This window comes from Phacochoerus africanus, chromosome 9 (genome assembly GCF_016906955.1).
Source record: "Phacochoerus africanus isolate WHEZ1 chromosome 9, ROS_Pafr_v1, whole genome shotgun sequence".
Lineage (NCBI taxonomy): Eukaryota > Metazoa > Chordata > Mammalia > Artiodactyla > Suidae > Phacochoerus > Phacochoerus africanus.
This window is the reverse complement of record NC_062552.1, coordinates 38,604,761-38,622,296: the sequence shown is the minus strand read 5'-3', so window position 1 is coordinate 38,622,296 and position 17,536 is coordinate 38,604,761. Positions and strand designations below refer to the sequence as shown.

Sequence of the window (17,536 nt, the reverse complement as noted above, 5' to 3'; positions counted from 1 at the left end):
TGCTGCATTGAGTTTCTGGGGACAGAAGTGCTTGTTGTTCCTCCACCACCTCTTGAATCTGAGATCCTGGGCAGACTGAGTAGCCAGGACACTGGAAGTGAAGGAATCTCGAGAATAGGATAGAATTGGAAAGGTGGGCCATTCGTGGTGTGGGGCTCCCAGGACAGCCTGGACAGACTCCTGTCCCACGCAGGGTCAGAAGGGGCCTTAGAGGATCAACTAGGCCAATTCCCAGCCAGTGTTGAACAGTGAATTGTCAGAAATTCTTTCTGGAGTGCCCGTCGTGGTGCAGTGGTTAACGAATCCGACTAGGAACCATGAGGTTGCGGGTTCGATCCCTGGCCTTGCTCAGTGGGCTAAGGATCGGCGTTGCCGTGAGCTACGTTGTAGGTTGCAGACATGGCTCAGATCCTGCGTTGCTGTGGCTCTGGTGTAGGCCAGCGGCTACAGCTCTGATTCGACCCCTAGCCTGGGAATCTCCATATGCCGTGGGAGCGGCCCTAGAAAAGGCAAAAAAAAAAAGAAAAAAAAGAAAATTCTTCCTAACGTCAGGACAAATGCTTGTTGTCTGCTCTCTTGTGCACTGCCATGGGGAGCCACAAAGACTGGGCTTTCAGGGAGTTCTGGTTGTTGCTCAGCAGTAACGAACCCAGCTAGTGACCTTGAGGACTCAGGTTCGATCCCTGGCCTTGCTTAGTGGGTTAAGGATCTGGTGTTGCCGTGAGCCATGGTGTAGGTCGCAGATGCAGCTCAGATCCTGCTTTGCTGTGGCTGTGGTGTAGGCCTGCAGCTGCAGCTCCAATTCAGCCCCTAGACTGGAAACTTCCATGTGCCGTAGGTGTGGCCCTAAAAAGAAAAAAAAAAAAAGTTTAAAAAGACAGCTTTCAGAGACTCTCCCACGTGACTCTCTCTTTGGATTTGAAGGTGGCTGTCGTAACTCTGCTTTTCTGTGTGAGTTCTCCCTGGAGTCTGGCGCCACTCATCCTGTCCTCTGGTTCCAGCTGGTTCCCCTCCAAGTTAGAAAAGGCTTCGTCACCTCCAGTGTTGGTCCTGCCAGTTAATCCCTCAACCTGCGCCATCCTCAACAGAAAATGCTTCATTTACCCTTCATTCTTCAGGTTCTTTTAAGAGCCTCCTTGGTGACAGTCAGTGTGCTAGATGTGAGACACATCAGTGCACAAGGAAGATGGAGGCTTTATCTTTTTTAAGACAAAATAGGTTTGGATTCTTAGAGAGGGTTTGAAACAGGCATTGAACCCTTTCTGTGTGCTCCTTTTAAATCTTTTCTCTTTTTCAAATATTTCATGAGTGCTTGACAAAATGTGCACTTTCTAATCATTAGGTATATAGTAGTTTTCTATATGTGACCATCAAAATATCTTATTTCATTGTGCTGTTCAAAGCACCTGTAATGTGTCCATTTCTGTTTTCATCTGAGGAATCTTTCAATTATTGAGAGAAATGCGTTAAAAATATCTCCCACTGGAAGTTCCCACCGTGGCGCAGGGGGCTAAGGATCAAGTGTTGTCTCTGTGGCAACACGGGTTTGATCCTCAGCGCAGCACAGTGGGTTAAAGATAGGGCCTTGCTGCAGCGGTGGCTTAGGTCACTGCTGCAGCTCGGGTTTGATCCCTGGCCTGGGAACTTCCATATGCCATGGAGCGGCCAAAAAAAAATCTCCCACTGGGAATTTGTCCATTTCTTCTTGTAGTGCCAGACATTTTGCTTTATACATTATAAGGCAATGCTGTTCGGTATGTAGATATTTAGGTTAGGTAATCTCCCTGATATACTGGGATTTGTTTCTACCATCTCCATATACTTGCAGTTTTTTCTGCTCTTTCTTTTTGGTTGAGACATTTCCCCCCTCATTCCATCTTCCATCTTCTTTGGAAGTTGTGTGCTCTGTATGTGTTCTTTCGATGTTTACCCCATCTATTTTAACAGACATACTTAACAAAGTCTAAAATTAATCAGCATCTTTACCTTCCTCCCAAATAACACATGAACCATAAACTGGTTTAATTCGAACCACGGCCTCTCGCAATTTATGTACGGTTGTTATCCTGTGTTTTCATTCTACCTGCTTTCACCCCTACAAGTTAGACATCATTGTTTAATACAGTAGGTGTTTGTTTAGATGTATCCACATTCTTATCTGTATCTTTTCTCAACATCCTTTCATGAATCTGAAATCATTTTTCTTCTGCCTAAAATAAAACCTTCAGCGTTTTCCTTCAGTGAGAGTCTGTCAGTGGTCAACCCTCAAGTTTTTGTTTTTGTTTGGTTTCAGGGTTTTGTTGGCTTGAAACTGTCTTTGTTTTGCTCTCAGTTTTGAGAGTAAGCTTTACTGGATATAATCTCTTCAGTCACTAAAGCCATTATTCCACTACCCCTGGCTCTGAATGCTGCTCTTGAGAAGTTGGCTGTTGCTCTGATTACTGTTCCTTTATAAGTGACCTGACGCTTCTCTCTGGCTGTGTTAAAGATGTTGTTTTCTTTGGTGTTCTGCCACTTCATTGTCATGTAACCAGGTGAAAATTTCTCTGTCTTCATTCTGCTTGGGTTTGGGATTCTTAGAGCCAAAGATGGATGGCTTTCAACAATTCTGAAAATTCTCATCCTTTATTTTTTGAATATTGCCTCTTTCCCATTCTTTCGAATATCTCCTTTTGGAGCTCCAGTTAGACGTATGGTGGACCTTGTCATCCTGGTCTCTGTATATCTTTGTCTCTGTTCCGTATTTTTCACCTCTTTATCCCTCTGTGCTGAACTCTGGAAAAGGTCTTCATTTAATATATTCTGTGTCTCGAATGCTGTTTAATCCATCCATTGAATTTTTTTTCAGTTCCTTTATTTATCATTTGTAGAAGTTCTGGCCCATTATGTTTAAAATCTGCTTGGTTATTTTCTCACCACTTATTTCCTGCTCATATTTGCCAAATTCCTTCCTTCCTTCCTTCTTTCTTTCTTTCTTTCTTTCTTTCTTTCTTTCTTTCTTTCTTTCTTTCTTTCTTTCTTTCTTTCTTTCTTTCTTTCTTTCTTTCCTTCTTCCTTCCTTCCTTCCTTCCTTCCTTCCTTCCTTTCTTTCTTTCTTTCTTTCTTTCTTTCTTTCTTTCTTTCTTTCTTTCTTTCTTTCTTTTTCTTTCTGTCTGTCTTTCTGTCTTTCTTTTTCATATGTGGAAGTAGCTATTTAGAAATGGTAGGGGTTCATGTCTGGTGATTGCAGAATCTGAACCCTTTGCAGGTCTGATTCTACCGTCTGTTGCTTGTGCTGGATAGTACTCACAGTGCCTTATTTCCTTGCTGTTGTCATTTTTGTGTGTGTGAGCTGCTCATTTTCCTTGGAACTTTATCTTTGGGAATTGTTTGAGGTATGGGTTGAAGCTGATTTTTCCAGAGATACTTTGCATTAACTTCTGCTAATTGTCTGGGGACATTCCCAACCAAAAATCATTTTATTTATTTACTTATTTTATCTTTTGTCTTTTTAGGGCCACACCCAGAACATGTGGAGGTTCCCAGGCTAGGGGTCATATCGGAGCTGTTCCTGCTGACTTACGCCAGAGCCACAGCAACGCCAGCTCTGAGCCGCATCTGCGACCTACACCACAGCTCATGGCAACGCCAGATCCTTAACCCACTGAGTGAGGCCAGGGATCGAACCTGCAACCTCATAGGCCCTAGTCAGATTCAATTCCCCTGTACCACGACAGGAACTCCCAAAAATTGTTTTTAATTCATTTTCTACCTAAAGCTTTTCTGGCTACATGAAATAACATGAGTTCAAAATTGCAAATCTGTGTGGGGTCCAGCTTCTGAGTTCAGATTTCTACCCATCCCAAGGTCAGGTTTCCTTGTAGTCCCTTTTTATCTTGTGGGTCTGTTTCTCATTCATTGAGGGTGGAGCCTTTTGGAGTCCCAAATTTATGAGGGAACTAAGCATTTTCTCCTGTTTCCTGAACCCTCTGCAGCTCTCAGGGGAAACTTAGAATCCGTATTGTTTGGCAGGAACCCTCATGGCAAAAGCCAGCTTTGCTGTTACCTTGCATTCCAGGATTCCTGCTTTTGGTTTTGGTTTTGGTTTTTGAGAAATCCTCCCATTTATATCATTTCTACAGTGCATGTACAATTTTTACATTTAAAATTTTAAACAGCATGTTTGGAGTTTGCATGGTGGCTCTTGCAGAAACAAAACCAACTAGTATCCAAAAGACGTGGGTTCGATCCCTGTCCTCACTCAGTGGGTTAAGGATCTGCCATTGCCATGAGTTGTAGAGTAGGTTGCAGACACGGCTCAAATCCTGCATTGCTGTGGCTGTGGCATAGGTGGCAGCTGTAGCTCCAATTCAGCCCCTAGCCTGGGAACTTCCATTTGCTGCAACTGTGGTCCTAAAAAGAAAAAAAAAAAAATTAAACAGCATGTTAGTCATTGCAATTGGGAAGGTCAAGTTGGGTATCTGGTCTGCCATATTGCCAAAAAGTCTGTCTTCTTTCTTTTCCACCATAGCCCTTTGGGGCAGGAATGACTATTTCTTGTTCACCGAAAAGGCCCAGAAAGGACACACGTTACTGGCTGCAGTCACAGGGCTGGCAGGTGACAGACAAGCAAGGGGTATATCCCTCTCCAGTCACCTTGTCCCAACTCTGATCTCCTTAAAGTAGCTGCTGACCCTTTTTTTTTGGGATTAACTTTATGCTCACAGAGGATATAAGTTCCTATTGGAATGCTTTAAATAGCTGGACAGCTTTGCAAAATTTGTTTATGAATCTATTGTTTATCTTCCTCAAGAGAGGAAATGGCTTCTGCATATTTTGTGGCAGGCTTCTCCCGTGGTCACCAGCAACTTTGCCAGTTTGCTCCCACTTGGCAAAGGCCTCCTGGATGGGCACCCAGTGCCCATGTGTACCTCGTCCAGACCCCAACTTCCTCTTGTCCTCGTGCTCTCTCTCCTTCTTCTCACCGTCTTCCCTTCCTTTTTTCCACACACCCACAACCCCATCCTTCCTGCTGTTGGTTTTCCGTCTCCTGCTGCTGTGCCTTTTGTGGGGGGATGGGGGAGGCCACAGAGCACGGTGGTTAGACTTTGGGGTTTGGGAGCAAAAGAAAGATCTGAGTTTGAATCTAGCTCTGCCCCTCACCAGCTTCATCTCTCTGAAGTTCAGGTTCTCCACCTTCAACATGGGGACCACAGCTCTGTTCAAGGACTGACTGAGAGACAGTGTACGTATACGGAGCTCGAGCTTGGAGCATGGCGAGCACTCAGTCCATGTAGTCAGTATCATTATGGCCAAGAACAGACCCCTTCAAGCCTCAGTGATTTTTTTTTTTTTTTTTGGTCATTTTAGGGCTGAAGCTGCGGCATATGGAAGTTCCCAGGGCAGGGGCCAAGTCAGAGCTGCAGCACAGCAGCAACCTCAGATCCAAGAGACGTCTGCAACCTGTGCCACAGCTCACAGCAATACCAGATCCTTAACTCACTGAGTGAGGCCAGGATCAAACCCGCATCCTTATGGATACTAGTTAGGTTCTTAAGCCTCTGAGCCACAATGGGAACTCCTCACTGGGTGTTTTTAAAAATAATCTGAGAGAAGACAGAACACACTGTTCTGGACAGTGTTAGCATAGGCTATAAACCATGGGTTCTAGAAATGTGTATTTCTAGAAATGGAACACTTCAGAATGTTAGCCCTCCCTTGAAGCTGTTCCCTCTGTCGTGGAACCATGGGGGGGCTGGAGCTTCATGATACAACTCTCTGGAGCGTTTTCCCCTGTGGAGCCCCCAGTCAATGGATAGCACACCCATTCTACTGGACACACATCCACAAGGGACAGGATGGGTGGTCTTCACTGTCCATTTTACTTCTATTCTTACAGCTGACATTCCTGCTTTTAACTTCATACACTCCCTTCTCATAAGTACGTGGCTTTATATTACACTCAGATTTGTGTCACTTCCTGATTTGATATCTATCAGGCAACAACTTTTTCAGTACCTGCTATTTGTAGTGACTCAGGGCAAGTGTTATAAAAAATGTGTACAGTTGCCATGACCCTAAAACTACTCTGAAAATAGTCTATTCGTTTTAGAAAGCCTTTATGACCAAAAAATGCGTAAAGGATAAATACCTTCATAAGATCAAGTGCCAGGTATTTCGGAGTAGGTTTCCAAGGGGGGGGGGGTGGGGGGGACAGCACTGTGCCCTTGAGTGGCTGGGGAAGGCTTCCTGGGGCAGCTGGAGGAAGAAGATTGGAGCTGGCCCCATGGGGCAGGAAGCCAGAAAAGAATCCTTGTACATTGTGGGTGCAGAACTGGTGTGAACTGAGGTTTAGAGACAGGCATTCTCTTGAGCCAGTGAGTCCCAGTACAGTGCTTCTAAGCCCCACAGATGGCCCCTGTGGCCCCTCTTGGAGAGCCACCTCTGTTAGCATTTCAAGCGCCCTGATAGGTCCTGCAGTTAATGTTGGACTGTGCTTTACCAGGTTTCCCAACTGTGCTTGATCCCTCACAGCCAGTGAACGCGGTGGTCTTGAATGGATTTGCATTTGCCTTTTTGTCACTCTGACAAAAGCTACCAACTCACTTTTAAAAATTCACTCTGTGGAGCATTCCCGTTGTGGCACAGCAGAAGGGAATCCAACTAGTACCCATGAGGATGCAGGTTCAATCCCTGGCCTTGCTCAGTGGGTAGGGGATCTGGCGTTGCTGTGGCTGTGATATAGGCCTACAGCTATAGCTCTGATTCAACCCCTAGCCGGGGAGCTTCCACATACCACAGTGGGCACAACCCTAGAAAGACAAAAAAAAGAACAAAACAAAAAAATTCATTCTGTGAAGATCAAGAACTTATTCAGTCAAACGATTATAAGTCAACCCCTGGTCTTCTTTTTGCAAGTGTGGCTCAAGTATCTAGAAGGGTGGGGGTTTCTAGGGACCTGAGCATTGATGTTGCTGTGCTAGGGAGGGGATTGACCCCCCCGAAGTGATGTTGACCTAGCTGAGGGGCCTGGCCCAATCCTACCCCATCTGCACCCTTGCCTGCAAACCTCAAAGTCTATTAACAGACTCTCCCCAGATAATGATTCATGCTTCCTGTCCCTCCTCCATTCTAGTTACTCAGAGCTGTGAGCCAAGATCGATTACTTACACCATCCAACTGGCCTTGCCCATGGGGAGCTCAACTGGTAGATTAAACATTCTTCATAGGGCGACGCCCCAGGTTGAGTTCTCCTTGTCGGCTGAGTCCTGCACAATGAAACCAGGGGTTGTCCCAGGTGCAGATGTGGAAACCAGTTCCAGAACCAGGAAGTCAGGACACATCATGTTCGGGGGTATGTGAGGAGTTTGGAGAGCTGGGGTTATTGTGACTGGAGGGACAGGGAGGCGCCCCGGGCAGGGGACTCATGTGCTTCCACGGACACATAAAAGCCAGTGGAAATTGGTTCTAAACTGAGTCTTTCTTTAAGTGCATCTCTGAAGCCTGACCTTCAGGTGCTTCTTGCTGCTGGGTGGTCCTGGTGCTAAAAATATTCAGTGCTTTTTATTATATTAGTCATATAGATGATGCTATTTTTAAAATCTTTTATTTATTAAAGTGTAGTTGATTTACAATATTGTGCCAGTTTCTGCTGTGCAGCAAGCGACCCAGTCATACATATATTTACATTCCTTTTCTTATATTATCTTACATCATGGTCTATCCCAAGAGACTGGATGCAGTTCCCTTGCTACACAGGACTTCATTGCTTATCCCTTCTAAATGTAATAGTATGCATCTACTAACCCCAAACTCCCAGGCCATCCCACTCCTTTCCCCACCCCCTTGGCAACCACAAGTCTGTTCTCCACGTCTGTGACTCTTGTTGCTGTTTTATAGATAGGTTCATTTGTGGATTATTCTATTTTTTAAAAATTAAAACACTCTAGCTGGAGCTTAAGTCTCTTCTGATAACCGCCCCCCCGCCCGACTCACTTTCCTTTTCCAAAATTCAGCTGAGCTAAGACTGACATCCCGGTGTCCTGACCCCCAGGAGGTCCTTAGGGGTCTGGTGTCAGTTGTGGAAAACCCTGTTGCCTCCGTATCCTGCCTCCAGATTGCTGGGTGTTCCCGAGACAGGGAGGATCTGGGGGTTCTTCCAGCTGAGGGCTCACAGGTCAGATCCAGCGGGACCTCCTTACAACCCATCAGGTCCAGCCTCCTCCTTCTGCAGAAGCTGAGTCTGAGATGCAGGGAGGGGAAGTCATTTGCCCAACAAGGTCACAGGGCCGGTCTCCTTTTCTGTTTAATCCGGGTTATCTTTGTATTGGGTTTGCATTTCCTGAACACACAGCTGCTGGGTAGGGGGTGGGGGTGGAGGGCAGGGGAAGTGGGCTTCGAAGAACCCCGACTGAGAAGGTTTAAACTTCCTGTGAGTGTCCCCTGAAGAGGGAGATGATCCGTGTGCCCAGGATCAAGGGGAGAAGGGGAGGCTTGGTGTGGGTCCAGAAGACCAGGTGTAGGTCCAGGGACAAAGGACACTGACAGGAGAGGCCATGATCTTTTCATCAGTGGAGTAGAAATAAATAGGAGTTGGTTTATTTGCATTTCCATGACATCTTTGTGTTGGTACCTTTAGAGGACACGCAAGTGACCCATCTCCCTCAGGTTGGACTCTTCCCAGTGCGTGATCCTTTGGAAACCTCTTCCTCCCTCGGAGCTTGCACGGCTTAGCTCAGGGCGGGAGTGTGACCTTCTGCTCAGGCTGCCTTGTGGAAAAACAGTGGGTGTCTTAGTGTCACCCAGATATCGAGGGTTCGCTGCATCTTCCCCCCTAACTTCTCTGAGGCTGGCACGGGCTCTCCAGAAATAGGCGCTTCCACTGGGAAGTGTCTCATTTGCCCATGGGTCGGGTGGCAGAAGTGAGCCCCCAAGGCCACCCCAGGCCTGCTTCCCTGCGCCCGCCCTGCCAGACAGCACGTCCCAAGCTCCTTAGAGGGGGCCGTTGTGTGAGCAGACCAGGAGGCTGTAACTGAAATTAAGGAAACAGCAGATACAGACTGAGTTACTGCCAACTTCCTGGAATCCGAGAGCGGGGGGCCTCTCAAAAGAGGAAAGGAAGTGAACTATCTCCTTATCGCCGAGGGAATGAAATGTCTCTTTCCGAGTAACTGGGGCGCACCCCTTTCAACTTCTTGCTTTCATGATCACTGATGTCCCAAAGCTTTTGACAGCTACCAAAGAATTAACTTCTCTTTCCATCTCCTGGGGTTTTGGGCAGCTTGAAAACTAAACCCCCCAGAGCAGAAGGGCCCCTTCGTTACCAGTAACCCCGGCCACGCTGAGTCCCGAGGCGCACTGACCATGGGGAACCGTAGGCCTGTCTCTCAGGGGCCAACCTACCCCAGAAAGCGCCCTTCAACCATGAGCAGTCACACAGGGGTCCTCGTGCTTCCTCCTCTGCAGTGCTCAGTACACTCAGTGTCCCGCAGCCTTTCCACGATGGCTCCGGACCCTCGTTAAGGACAAGGGTGCATGTGCCGTGATGCAGTGGGGCTCCCTGGGCGGGGGGTGGGGGGGTATCAGAGTGAATACACCGGAGGGCCCACCTGGCTGTGGTTTTTCTTTCCTTCCTGGGTCCACTTCTAGCCGTTCCTCCTGCTCCCTGAAACAAAGGGAGGGTTGAAGGTTGCCCAGGAAACAAATAACCAAACCTACTCAATCATGACTGAGTCATGAAGCCTGACCTAAACTGTACCCAAGTCAAAACAAAACAACTTAGAAACCCCACCCGGGGGTGGGGGGGAGACTTTGTGAGGCTTCCCTGGGCACCACGCATGTCCTGAACATTCTCCTGCTTCTCTTCACAAACCTGAAACAGTCAGGTGTTGGCATTCCTCATTGACAGATGGGAAACGGAGGCTCCCCCCAAAGCAAAAAAGATTAGATCGGCCAGCCCGGCTCTCACTTTGCGGGTGGAATGCTACGATTTGAACTCTGGTCTTCTGACTCCAGAACCCAGGGCTTTGGGGTATTTCTGGTTTTCTGAGGAAATCATCTGGCATGTAATCCATCTGTTTCTCTCCCATGGAAAGTTCCTGATGAGTTAGGAAAAATAAAAAATAAAAAAGTTTCCAGATAGCTGGAGCTAGCCCTTTAAACTTAGAACATTTTTTTTTGTTTGTTTTTGGTATAAAGTGCATGATTCTTTATCATACTGCCAAGTTCATGGCTATTTGCTAGAGGGTTGAAGGCTGCCAGGAGCTGATGGCCAGGTTCCCGGGGCGTGTCCAGCTCTCCTTGACCCTTCAGAACATGACAGATGCAGGGACCTAACCAGAGGGAAGTAGGTTTGTGCTGCTCAAAACTGCGACGGGCAAACGAGGGACACAACACAGTATCAGGAAGCTTTGTCCTGGCATCGGAGGGCTGGAGGCCTAGCCCTTTGTCACAATTCTGTGGCCTTGGGCGCACCATCCCCTGCATGCGAATTTCCTCATCTCCAAAGTAGAGAAAACAATTATGACCTTTGTGGATGGTAGTGCTTTGTTCAGTGCTTTCCGGAATGTTTCTGTTGGCCTATGAGGACAAGCACCCCCTCCCACAGACTCCTCAGTGTCCCCACCAGGGACCCCACACTGGCCCAGGGGATTCTGTGAACAGGTCCGCTCTGGGCTCCACTGATGTCAGCCAGACACACCCCATGGCCACCGGGGCAGGTAAGTCTCCATGTCAGCACGGACCTCCTCGTCCCAGGGTTGTTGGAAAGATGGAGCCAGGAGCTTTTCACTCTTCTATTTGGAAAAAGGAAAGGGTGGAAAAAGAAAAATTGATTTCCTTTAACCTGTGCCTTTTTCCCCCCTCTTCCTTCCTTGCTGTAAGTGGGATTGCCACTTAACTTTTTTTAATTAAAAAAAGCTGACATACTGGGTGATGGAACATGATATTTAGACATGTTGAACTGACAGCTGACGGGCGTGTTGTCAATACATTATCACCACAAATCATGTTGCAGGAGTTGGTGGGGAGGAGATTTGTGTGTCCATGTGTGTTCACGTGCACACTTGAATGATTTTGAGTGATTGGAGAGGGTCTCTCGACCCTTATGGAAAGCAGCTCCCGTGGTGAGATGGTCGGTGGTCAGGGCAGAAGTGGGACGTGGGCTTCCATGGTGAATTGAGGGGGGGTCTTCTCCATGTGAGCCAGTGGGAGCAAAAGACCTCCCCTTCCTCTCTCATTCCCTCCCTCTCTTGTGTCCTTAGCGCCCAGTAGGTGCCCTGTATTATGCTGACCCTAGTAGATGGAGTTGACCAGGTCCTCTGTAGAAGAGGTCCCCGTCTGATGGTGGAGGCAGATAAACCAGCTGGGACCCATGTGCCAAGTGGTGTGATAAAGGCATGTGTGCATCTACCAACCCAAACTCCCTGTCCATCCCACTCTCTCCCCCCTCCCCCTTGACAGCTATTTAGAATGGATAAGCAGTGAGGTCCTGCTGGAAGACAGTGTGAGAAAAAGAATGCATATATATATGTATGACTGGGTCACTATGCTGTACAGCAGAAATTGGTACAATATTGTAACTCAACTGTACTTTAATTTTTTAAAATAATAATAATAGTAAAAAGAAAAAAAAAAAAAAGGCATGCATCCTGAATCCTGCCGCCCTCTGTTGCCCTGCAGGCATTCTTCTTCCTGTCCCTGCCTTCACTTACCGGCTATTGTCAGGGGACTACAAGCCCCTCTGAGCCTTAGAGCCCTCAGCCTAGCTGCCGCTGTGACAGCTCCTGTTGTAGGTCTCAAAGTGAACCTGAGTTTTCAAGGTGCTCCCTGTCCTCACAGGTGCAAATCTAGGCACCGTCTAGGCACTCGCCCCCACCACCCTCAGGGCCCATCTCATCACTGAGTCCAATCAGATTCACCCCCAGATGCCCCTCCATCACCACCCACATCCTCGCTGCCCTGCCTGGGCCATCTTGAAGCTGAGTCCCCCCCATATCCTCACTGACCCTCCTCCAGTCCATTGTTCTGACCAGGGGGCAAATTTAGCCACTGCCCTATTTTGTACAGCCTGTGAGCTAAAATGGTTTTTGTATACAAACATTTGATGATACGGGGCACAGACTTGGAATGCAATTAAGCAAAATGTTATCCCTCCAAAAAGTTATTCCAAGGAGTTCCCATTGTGGCTCAGCAGTAATGAACCCGACTAGTATCCATGAGGACGAAGGCTCAAGCCCTGGCCTCGTTCAGTGGGTTAAGGATGCAGCGTTACCGTGAGCTGTGGTGTAGGTTGCAAATGCAGCTTGGTTAGATCTGGCATGGCTGTGGCTGTGGTGTAGGCTGGCAGCTGCAGCTCCAATTCGACCCCTAGCCTGGGAACTTCCATATTTTAGGGGATAATCGGCCCTAAAAAGCAAAAAAAAAAAAAAAAAAGTTGTTCCATTCTTCTCATTAGTAGGTCTATGCTATAGAAATTGTACTCAATTACTATTTTGTGTTTCCTTTAAAAGTTTGTAGAAATTAATTTTTGCTCTTTATGTAAGTGTCTACATCATAGCCTCAAGGTTGCCTCCTGGCTGTGAAACCTTAAATACATACTATCTGGCCCATTACAGAAAAACGTTGCTGACCTCTACTCTACCCTGGGGCCTTTTAAAAATGGAAATCTGGGAGTTCCTGTCATGGTGCATTGGAAACAAATCCGACAAGGAACCATGAGGTTTTGGGTTTGATCCCTGGCCTTGCTTAGTGGGTTAAGGATCTGGCGTTGCCATAAGCTGTGGTATAGGCCATGGACGCAGCTTGGATCTGGTGTTGCTATGGCTGTGGCGTAGGCCAGCAGCTGTAGCTCTGATTAGACCCCTAGCCTGGGAACCTCCATATGCCACCAGTGTGGCCCTAAAAAGCAAAAAAAAAAAGGAAATCTGACCAGTCACACAACTTGTACACACATACATGCATATACACATACTGCTCAAAACACTTTAATGGTTCTCCGTTACTCCTAATATTAAACTCCTGACCTTTAGGAACCTGGAGTGATCTGGTGCCTGCCCCCTGTCCAGGTTCATCCCCACCCTCTTCGACCCTCTATTCTGGCCACTCTGGCCTTTTAGTCCATGTGTCCACCGTGTTCCCACCTGCCACAGGGCCTTTGCCCGTGCCATACTTGACTGTCCGGTAGGCCGCTTTCCCCACTCAATTTTCCTTATTCAAGTCCTTTCATCTGCAGATGGCAGAATCACCTTGACTTCCTCAGAGGATCCATCCCTGCTCTTTCTGCTCAGGTGACACCCCTCTGTCAGAACACACAGTCATAGACAGATTTGTCATTGTCTGACAGTCCCCCCGCTCCAGACAGCAAGCGCTTGACAGCATGTGAGCTGATGCCATGTCGTGTACCCACCCTCATCCTTCCACTGTGCCTGGTACATAGTGGGCACCCGGTAAATACTTCATTACAGTGAACGGCTGAGAATCAGAGAAGGCTTCGTAAAAGATGCTAAGGTTGAGCAGAAACTTGTGGGTTGAAAAGGTAGAGAGTGGGAGAGAGAGATTTCAGGCAGCGGGACCCTGTTCTGGAGACTCTATGTGGCTTCATGGGTCAGGGGCTCAGGACGTGTATAGCTGAATGGTTGGGTAAATCACTGGGAAGGGAGGTGAGGGGCCCCCTGGCCAGGCTGAGCTCTCTGAGTGCTTGTCCTTTGGGCAGAAGGCAGTATGAAGCCAAGGGGTGGTGTGGACAGAGCTGCTGGGTGGACAATAGATCAGAAGGGGCAGGGCTGGAGGGGGCAAGACCAGCAATTAAGAGACTGTTGGAGTTCCTGTTGTGGCTCAGCAGTAACGAACCCGACTAGTATCCACAAGGACTCGGGTTCGATCCCTAGCCTCACTCAGTGGGTTAAGGATCCGGTGTTGCCACAAGCTGCGGCATAGGTTGCAAATGCAGCTCCCATTCAGCTCCTGGCCCAGTAACTTCCATATGCCATAGGTGTGGCCATATAAAAAAGAAAAAGAAAAAAGAATTTATAAAAGTAAATCTGCTGCCAAGTTAGGTGTGAGCAAGATGATGGAATACAGGCCCTGGCGGGGAGTGAGAAGCTGAGTGTGTCACAGAATTCTGCACTACAATCCCTCCGCCAGGGTCCTTGACTTCTGGCTCCTTTTTACAGGAACAGATCTGGAAAATGAGAGCTTGAACATTGTGTGTTGGTTTGTTCATGAGGACAAACACATAGTCCTGAGCAGTTCTGTGAGCAAAGCAAAGACCTGGACCCTGCCTCAAAAGAGTAGTAAGAGGAGTTCCTGTCGTGGCTCAGCGGAAATGAATCCGACTAGGAACCACGAGGATGCGGGTTCAATCCGTGGCCTCAATCAGTGGGTTAAAGATCCTGCGTTGCCGTGAGCTGTGGTGTAGGTCACAGACTCGGCTTGGATCTGATGTTGCTGTGGCCGTGGTGTAGGCCAGCAGCTGTGGCTCCCATTCAACCCCTAACCTGGGAACCTCCATGTGCCACAGGGGCGGCCCTAAAAAACAAAAACAAACAAAAACCAAAAGCATAGTAAGATATTAGGGTTTTAAGTTAAAATAAAATTTTAAAGCATGGATATATGGCTTTTAGGTGTTCATGCAGGCTTTTTCACTGTTTTATTACATCTGCTTGTGTTTTTAAGAAATAATAGATCTCTATGGTTCAGTCATTAGGAAAATATAAAAAGCCACAAAATAAAATATCTTTCTACTCTTCTTCTTGTTCAGCCCAGAGACACACCATCCCCACAGACAACTATTACTTGTTTGTTTCTCTGGAGCCTTCTAGATTTTCTGCATGCATGTACATGCAACTATGAATATACAGTTGAGCCTCATGGGGAGCCGTATTTGCAAATTCTCCTGCTTTCTAAAATTTATGTGTAACCCAGAATCAGTCCTCGCGGGGCTTTTTGAGTCATTGGTGAACAAGCTCAGAGCAAAGTTTTGGTCTCCCGGTACGTGTTCCTGGTGAGGCTGATCAGAGCCTGTTTCAGCTTTCACACTGTAAACAGGGGTCCTCTCATGGTCTAGTTAGTGCCACCCCTTTCACACTTCTGTGCTTTTGTTGATAATTTTGCTGTTTAAATCACCCCTCAGCCCCCATGTTGTGCTGAAGTCTGGTGTCACTGACTTCACTGTACACAAGCTGTGATGTGCCTTACAGATGAGCTTCACTCAGACACGAGTTACAGAGCTGTTGCCCATGAGTTTAGTGTTAGTGAATCCAGCGTATCCTTAAACAGAAGCACAATGAAAAGAGGTTATGTCATTGATGAAAGCGTTATGATTGGAGGCTTGCAGGAAACTAACCCTGTACTTCCCCCTCAAAGCAAAGGTTCAGTGTTCACTGATTCGGTGTTTATGGTGACTTTATAGAACATAACTACTGTGATTAATGAGAATCAACTATGTATAGAGACATAGTCTGTTTTAACCTTGGAGATTTTTTTTTTGCTTTTTAGGGCCGCACTCGCGGCATAGGGAGGTTCCCAGGCTAGGGGTCGAATCGGAGCTAGAGCTGCTGGCCTACACCACAGCCACAGCAACATGGGATCCAAGCCACATCTGCGACCTACCACCACAGCTCGTGGCAACACCGGGTCCTTAACCCACTGAGCAAGGCCAGGAATAGAACCCGCAACCTCATGGTTACTAGTCGGATTCCTTTCTGCTCAGCCACAATAGGAACTCCCATTTTATTTTTTTATTGAAGTATAATTGATTTACAATGGTGTGTTAGTTTCTGGGGTACAGCTGAGTGATGCAGTTATACATACCTACTTATATGTTCTTTTTCATGTTCTTTTCTATTATGGTTTATTACAGAATATTGAATATAGTTCCCTGTGCTATACAGTAGAGCCTTATTGTTTATCTCTTTTATATATAATAGTTTATATCTGCTAATCCCAAACTTTAGCCTTAGAGATTTTTAAATATCAGTTCATAGTTTCTGTTTCTTTTTAACAGCTGCATAGTGCTCCACTCTATAGTTATTCCATCATTCTCTTTAACCAATCCCTCATTGATAGGCATTTGGGATGTTTTCAGTCTTTGGTTATTCCAACCATACTGCAGTGTCTATAAGTCATTTGTGTCCTTTTTTTTTTTTTTATGAAACTCTGCTGTAATCATCTTACTAGTAAGGGAATCCTGAACTCCTGTATGTGTATCCTAAAGGAATTCTCTCAGAGGTTCATAACGGGATACATCTGGGCATGTCCCATCACACAGAGTGTCATTGGGATGTTGGCAAGGTAGAAAAGTTGATGGATGCAAGTTCCCATTGGTGTGGTGGTTGTGAGGGCGTGTGAAGGGCTTGGCCTGGGGTTTGCACCCACCACTTCCCAACACTTCCCATCCCAGCACCCAGCACTTGCCTTGTTTCCTCCCCATTTGCTCCGCACCATCTTAGGACAGCTCATCAGACTCCTGTGTGGGTGTCTTTCCTGCTGCTCTCCTGACCACAACCCGCCCACCTGCAGTCAGTCTACAGGGCCCGAGGATCCCTGGGAGCCATTGGGGATGTTCTTAAGCTGGCATCCCAGGCTTAACGCTGGACCACATTGGCTTCTTCAGAAGGGGATTGTCTTTCTCATGCCAGGTGCTCAGGGGTGATGTTTGACGAATTTGCCGCATTCTGTAAACATTGACTGGATCTGCTTTGGGTCAAACACTGCTTATGGCAGAAGGGAGGGAGAGGTATAAGAGCAGAGGTATTAAGACACAGGTCTGCTCCTCTAGAACTTAAAATCTAGTGTTGGTTGAAAAATAGAACACCTCAGGAGTTCCCATCTGGTGCAATGGGTTAAGAATCCAACTGCAGGTTAAGAATCTGCTGCAGAGGTGCAGGTTCGATCCCTGGCTTGGTGCAGTGGGTTAAAGGATCCCACATGGCTGCAGCTGTGGTGTGGGTCGAAGCTTCGGCTCAGATTCAGTCCCTGGCCTGGGAACTTCCCTGTGCTGCAGGTGTGGCCATAAATATAGAAAACAGTCACCCTAAGGATTACCAGCAGAGGGAGCAAACACAGAAAGGGGCAGGATACCCTCTTGATTCCGAGGCCTCCCAGTAGCTGTTTCGTAGACAGAAGTCAACCCCTTGGGCATCTTGTCATCCACACACAGTGTCAACTGTGGGACCCTTGGGTAAATGTCCACTCCAACTTTATTCTGTGACGCTTGAGTTCCTAGAAGCATCTGTGAATGGAAGCATGCAGTTTTTCTCCACGGGGGTGTGCTTTCACTGGAAACCAGACCCTCCTGACGAAACTGGTCTCCGCAGCTCCCGGGGGCATGTCTCCTGCAGACCCTCCTCCTGCTTCCATCCTCAGTCTGTTAGCCTTTGCTTCCCCTCCCTCGGCAGTTCCCCTCAGGCCCTGGGAGCCTGTTCAGGGTGCCCTCTCACCAAGGGGCAGTTGAGAAGGCTGGTGGCTCTCGGCACAGGGACAAAGGAGGCCTTGCCAGGGGTGGCCCAGCCACTAAGTCAGACCTCAGTCCAGGGGCTCCAGGGTGACTGGAAGTGGG

At 47.4% G+C, this 17,536-nt stretch overlaps 1 protein-coding gene across 16 annotated transcripts in view; it reads left to right on the top strand.

Annotated features, from left to right (window-relative positions):
- The window catches only part of TRERF1 (transcriptional regulating factor 1), a 219,713-nt gene that overhangs the window by 147,183 nt on the left and 54,994 nt on the right, over positions 1–17,536 (top strand). The window lies entirely within an intron of this gene.